A 6,917-nucleotide genomic window follows, 5' to 3' on the forward strand; every position below is an offset into this window, starting at 1 on the left:
AAGTATTAAGCTCTATCAAGATTTTTTCAAATTTAACTTAACAGTGCTAAATATTTTAAAGCTTATTTGTATCTAGCACTCAAAAGTTTTAAGATCCCTGAAGTAGCGTCATGACGTCATCACGTACTGGTGGGAGGGTCTTTCGTTTTCTCAACGTTAGCTCAGGTGGCCATGTTGGATTTGCCGAATGCGAGTATGCGACGTTTGAAATTGAAAGTCGAGCATTTTATTTTTCTGCAAAGCGTTGCGATTTCGTCCCGCTTCAAGACGCCCCAACCTCGGGGTTTTTTTTCCATCCGCCTCATCGCTGATGGTGCCGTCTTGTCTTCAGCCCTGATTTAATTTGGTAAGTTAAGTATCGTTCATGGTTTATTTCGAATGAATGCTTTAAAAATGCTCTTATAATACCGTAAATGTGGTTTACTGTTGTTTAAACATATGTGTGTTACGATTGTTTTAGAGCTTAATGTGGCAATGTATACATGATTAGTTTGTCATAGCAGACGTATGGCGAGCCAAACCCAAAATGCATTTCTGCCGTAAGTTACGACAGTGATGAGTTTTTTTTTCAGAGGTAGAAATTATCTGTTATGCTGCAATCACACTAAACGTGATCCGCGTGTGAAATTCGCGTTGGAGGCCTCTGTCTGTGGCTAAAGTTTGCTGCTGGACATTTGTCCAAAAATGTCACTCAAAGCCTCTAACGGTTGTGTGGGAGGAGCTACCGCCAACAGTTTTAACCCTGGTTGCTACATGGAAGCATTGGGTTTTGAATGCAGCTTTAAGCTTTTATAAATCACTGATCTCCATTATAAAAAAGGTTTTTGTGAAAATAAATTAATCAACGTGCTCGTGTTGTGTTCAGGTACCGAACTACAGAGTGTTCAGTGTTTCACCTCCAGGTAGACGCCAAGGCCAGCCAGGTAACTTGTCTCCTGATCAGTTATTTGTCTAGAGCTATTTAAAAAACAAAAAATGCAATAGGTTGTGTAGTGCAATAAATGTTTTTTGATCAGAATATAATTGAAACATTTTTTAACATTGAAAAATCTCTTTTGGACTTTTTCAGATACTGAACTTCAGAAAGTTCACCAGAAAGTCACCATTTCACCAGAAAAGAGGTGTCAGTGGGTGAGTTTTATACTTATTTAATATATTCATCCTGAACTATTACCATTATTAGATTTATACGGCAGCATGGAAACATTTATGCACATTTTAACTAGCCAAAGGTCTAAATAGAGTTGAAATTATTTACAATTTAACTAAACATATTTAGATTGCAGGCTGAAGGTGGCACAATGGAATGGAGGTGCATGTTGTGTTCTGTTACTTTGGCACTATGCCGTACTACATATAATACTGCAGTACTACATAGCCAATATTCCAAAGTGTTTTCACTGCCATGTATGTGGAGACACTTTGGAATACAATAATGTTGCATTACCACCATTCCATCATTTGAAACCATGAAAACTCATCTGTCAAGATCTGAAATGGATTTATGTAGAGTAGATGCAGTCAGAGGAAATTGTGCAGTTTTTACATGTTTGTGTAACTTAAAGCTGCCTTTTTCTGAGACCAAGTCCACCAAAACAGACAGGAACTGGCCAGCTTGGTTAGGATTTATGACCTCCAGGTGAATTTCTAATGTGCATAATTCAAAAACGGATAACAAATCATTTGTAAACAGCTGTAAGAAGCCATGGTGTAACTTGCCTTAAAAATGACTTTGGGTCTTTGACCTGAAGTGGATCATGCCATAAACACAGTATTGTCCTCTTACTAGAAATAGACATTTAGAAAAGGTATCATTTTATTATTTCTTAAAGTTCCTTAAATAAATATTGGAAGTGTTTGCACTGCATTTGCTTCAATGGTAATGGATATTTCTTTTTATTCTTTTAGGACCAGCATGATGTGAACATGAGACGGGCACTTGTCGTCCTTGCACTTCCTGTTTATCTGCATGAAGATGCCTGCAACTTCTTCAAGACCTGTACAGTAAGTGCACACGACTCCCTGTCAGTGTTTTTCACTAATCCTTTAATATTGATTGAGTTTTTATTGAGTGACATAATAAATAGGGCAATTGTTTGTAGTTTGTAAACTGAGTGATATTTTTAAATGGTTTTAAAAATGAGACAGAAGATGAAAGGCGAACAACAGGTACTGGTGATTGGAAGGAGTGGGAACCTTTTCGTTTACCTTTTCTGCTCCTGATCCATCATTATTTGAATAAAGAAAAATGAAGCTTTAGTCTTAAATTATTTTATAAATGTCCTCCATTTTCAGAAAAAATGCTAAAGAACTTTTTAAAAACACAATTTTAATTAGAGTTGGTCCTTAAGGCATCACAGCCAGTTGATTAAAAGCTAACAGAATGTTAGCATGAAAAGATTCCTATTGACAGGTGGCAGGAATGTCAGTTTTGGACATTAGTGTGATGAATATCTTTGAGGGTCTGAACTCATCTGTGTTTTTTGTTTTGTATTTTCCAGAATACCAGACCTCACAGACACTGCTGTGGTTCTCCTCTCAGTTGTCGTGGTGATGCTCCTGATGCTGCCGTCAGTGGTCCCACACATCTGGCTGACTAATCTCTTCTAACTCTTCGGGGACATCTATGCTCTGGACTTACAGCACCCCAAAAAACTTGAACTTGCCTTCATATTTATTCAGAATGCTGTCTTGAGCCTTGAGGACAGCAAACCACTGAAAGGACATTCATTGACGCTGAAGAATGTTTCGTTGAGTGAGTCTTCCAGAATGGACTATTTGTTGGTTTAAGTGTTATGTAACTAATGTGTTTTGTTGTGATCATTTGCTTTTTCTGCCGTACAATACAAAACCAACACTTTTTGTCAATACGTTGTGTAGCACTCTTATAATGCAGTTTTATTGCACTGATTGTTTCTTCATCCTCTTGATATTTGTGCTTTTTTTTTAAAGAGCAATTAAAAAAAGTGTATTAAGCAATCACTATTGTGTGGCCTTCACGTTTGTTGGTTTTTATCAATGTTAGCTTTTAAAATGTAGTGGGGCAGTATCAATATCTCTGTTTCGAATACATTTTAAGCTGAAGAATTTTAAATATTTTCAATGCTACACATTTAATGAGTTAGAGAATTTATAAAGCATTTGAGTGAATTTTACATATTTTATGAGTTGAGTAATATTATAAAAATATAGTTAGTTAAAGCGTTTTTTAGTTGGAAAATATTAAAAACTTTAAGTAAATAATCTCTCTTTTATAAGTTGAGGAATCTTAATATTTTTTATATGAAATAATACAAATTTAAGCCAACTGACAATATGAATTTTAATAAATGTTAATTTAAAAGTTTTAATAATATAACTTAACTGTTGCGTAATCTGTTACACAATAATTTTTAAGTTCAGTCAACTCGCTAGGGATTACAGTGCAGACGCTAACATGAACCAGCAAAAAATCCCAAATTAACAGACTTGTGGTGTGGAAAGGTATGTTTTTCAGCTAGCAGTAATAATCAAAGTATCCGTTCTCTGTTTCAAAATGAGATTGCCACAAAACCGTATGTTATCTCATACTGGAACAGCTTTGGATGTAGAATTCAGTGGGAAAAGGTTTGGACCCTGCCACAAAAGTATTTCATCACCAATAAAATCAGAGACATTTCTTTTAAAATTCTTTACAAATTTTATCCAGTGAAACATTTCTTTACTAAGTTTAAAAAAGATCTGGACATAAACTGTTCATTCTGTCATTCCTCACCAGAAACTGTGCCTCATCTTTTTTGGTTTTGCTCTTTTACTCAACTATTTTGGAAAGATGTGATACATTTTATAAGAACTCATCTATGTGAAGATTATAGATTATTTTACGAGCATATTATTTTTGGATATTTTATACAAGGAAGACAATGCAGAAAAAATATATGTAGTTAATTTACTTATAATTATGGCTAAATACTTTATACACAAGTGTAAATATGCCAACAAAAAAACTGTGTTTTATGTTTTTCAGAAAGAAATGGTTTTGTATGTGAACAGTATTAAATCTTCCACTAACAAAAAAGCTGTCAGAACAGTTGAAACATGGTCTCTCCTGAAACTTTAACAGATTCCTTTGCCTTATTATTTTTGTTTTCTTTGTGCATAACCTGTTTTACATGGTTTTCATTATGGTTTTTTTGTTCATTCTCATGGCGAACGTGAAGATTGTATTTTGCACACAGTGGAGTTTTGTGTTTGGTATTTATGTATGTATGTGTAAAGTAATATATATGCATGCGAGAGAGAGAATATATGGATGTGCAAGTGAGAATATATGTATGCGTAAGAGAGTATATATGCATGCAAGAGAGAGAATATATGGATGTGCAAGTGAGAATATATGTATGCGTAAGAGAGTATATATGCATGCAAGAGAGAGAATATATGGATGTGCAAGTGAGAATATATGTATGCGGAGAATATATGTATGCGTAAGAGAATATATGTATGCGAAAGAGAGTATAAATGACTGTGAGAGCAAGAATGTATGATTGTGAATGGTTCAGAATAAATAATGTCTTATACGGCCCCTCATAGTATCCCACACTTTCTCACATCTCTTCCTTTTACTCTTTTCCACCATCCCCCCCTCACATTCTTCCCCTCTCCCTCCCCACACACACTAAATGTAACAAATATATAAAAAAATATACAACAAAAAGGGGTTTATACAAATCTACACTCTGGTTTCTAAAATTCTATAACCTCTTTTTGTGATAGTAAAACCTGTCCAACACAAAAGGCCTTCAGCTCTAATCTGTTTGCTCAGCTAAGGGACAGAACAAGTAAAATAAATAAATAAATAAAGCATGTTTTTGGACGGTGAGAGGAAGCCAGAGTCCCCAGAGAGAACCCACACGTACACAGGGAGAACATGCCATCTCCACACAGAAAGGTCCGCTAATGAGGTACATCCGGTCCCCCAGCCGGGACTTAAACCGGGGGCCTTCTAAGAGCGCTAACCACCGCGCCACCGTGCAGCCAACATAAAATTATAAACTACATTTATACATACAAAGAAACAGTTTCTACTTGTGTTAGTGCAATTGTTTTTTCAGACCCATGTGGATTTTACTCATATCTATAATTCAGTTTTCATTAAGATCTTACGGTGGCTGACAGTGCTCACACTACATACAAAAGAAAAAACGCAACGGCATTACCCGAAGCACAATGAAATTACCCGCAACACGACGACATAACCGCAGCAACAGCATAAACCGCACGACAACGGAAATGACGACTTCCTTTTCCTACCGGCGGAAAAATATAATTCAGTTTCAAACTATTCGGTACGACTGAGTTTAGGGCCAGAAAAAAAGTAAAATTACGATATTTTAAACCGTAAATTTACGAGAAAATAACTCGTAATTTTACAAGATTAAAGTGGAGCAGAAGTGAACCCGCGCAGCAGCACAGCAGACCGACTAAACTAAATGGAACAAGTGAGCTGAATGTTTATTGACAACGTTTCCATATGTTTGGAAGCTCATTTGTTTGGTTTAGGATTATCAATGTTTTATTTATTGATGGGTGGTTTGCAGGATCTCTGCAGCCCGATGGTGAAGCTATCGGTGTCCCTGCAGCTGTCCACTTCAATCCTTTCTTCTTCCATGAAAGACAAGATCTCTACGTTTGTGTGACGCTTCCATCTGAGGAGGGGCTCTTTTTTTGTGGCATTTTTTACATTCTAATGCTAATATAACAGACTATTTTTCATTCCTCTTTATTGTTTTATGTTGAAATGGGACGTTTCATCTGCAGGAGGGGGCGTATGTAACACTGTTTACTTCCGCATTGGTGTTCGGATGACAGGTTTGTGACGTAATGATACAAATGAACTTCAGGTTATGTGAATGAAAGGAGAAAAAAGGCTGCAGTGGTCCTCTACACCCAAACGTGTCTCTGATCTTATTTTACATATGAAACTCCGCTTTACTGACACCGAACCCTGGAAATCCAGCTACACAGAAAATAATCTGATTTTGAGTAGTCAAAAGGTTCAGAATTTCTTTGTTTTTGAAAACTATTCGGAAATAAAGCTTCACAGAAGGCTCCACATATTTCTTATTCAAGCTAGGCTCTAATAAACGGAAAACTTTGGTGTTTTTTCACCAATCTCTTAAATTTACTAAAATTTAAGTCGTAAATTTATGAGATAAAAACGTATACATTTACGTTTTTTTCTCGTAAATTTATGACTTAAATTTTAGTAAATTTAAATTTAATTTAATTAAAAAAAAAAAAAACATTAGATGCAAATGTCACTATGTGGAGAACTGGGTGAATTTATTTTTTTAGACAAACGTATATTTGTAAGAAATTACGAATTACGTTACCTACTAAGAAAACACCCTAATCTTGTCCAAATATCACATTACTCTCAGGAGCGCCCAATATTTTGAAACAGAATTTTTTTTCCCGCCGGTATAAAAGAAGAAATCCTCATTTCCGTTGTACTAAGGTTAATGCTGTTGCTGCGCTTATGTTGTTGTGTTGCGGGTAATTTCGTTGTGCTTCAGGTAATGCTGTCGCGTTGTTTCTTTTGTATGTAGTGTGAGCCCTGTCGGCCACCGTAAGATCTTTTTGTAACAATTTTCTTTTGGACGGAAAAGACAGATGTTAGAGAGATGTTTATAATTATTACATTCAGGTTTATAAGTAATAAAAATCTAAAAGGGGTGGAGCCTGTCCACACAAAAACTTATATGTTATAAGAATACCTGTTGGCTCCAAAAATAGTCACATTCAAAACATGTCAACATGTACACAATACAAATCATGTTCACATTCGCATACTTATGCCTTCAGACCAACTCTGGTCAGGCCTTGACAGGACCGAGGCAGCCGACCAGACGGGGTAACCACTGACAACCTCAGGG

General features: G+C 35.9%; 1 long non-coding RNA gene across 3 annotated transcripts; it reads left to right on the forward strand.

Moving 5' to 3' along the window:
• The first annotated feature begins 211 nt into the window (after positions 1-211).
• On the forward strand, positions 212-2,641 carry LOC144987183 (uncharacterized). 3 transcript variants are annotated; one of them, XR_013651055.1, is made up of 5 exons: positions 212-346; positions 866-923; positions 1,070-1,131; positions 1,909-2,004; positions 2,502-2,641. It is a non-coding gene; the product is annotated as an uncharacterized LOC144987183 (long non-coding RNA). The 3 variants fall into 3 exon arrangements; XR_013651056.1 differs by lacking the exon at positions 1,909-2,004 and having other exon boundaries at positions 2,502-2,621; XR_013651054.1 differs by lacking the exons at positions 1,909-2,004; positions 2,502-2,641 and having other exon boundaries at positions 1,070-1,196.
• Positions 2,642-6,917: the final 4,276 nt, after the last annotated feature.

This window comes from Oryzias latipes, chromosome 18 (genome assembly GCF_053564925.1).
Source record: "Oryzias latipes strain Hd-rR chromosome 18, Olatipes_Hd-rR_3.1".
Lineage (NCBI taxonomy): Eukaryota > Metazoa > Chordata > Actinopteri > Beloniformes > Adrianichthyidae > Oryzias > Oryzias latipes.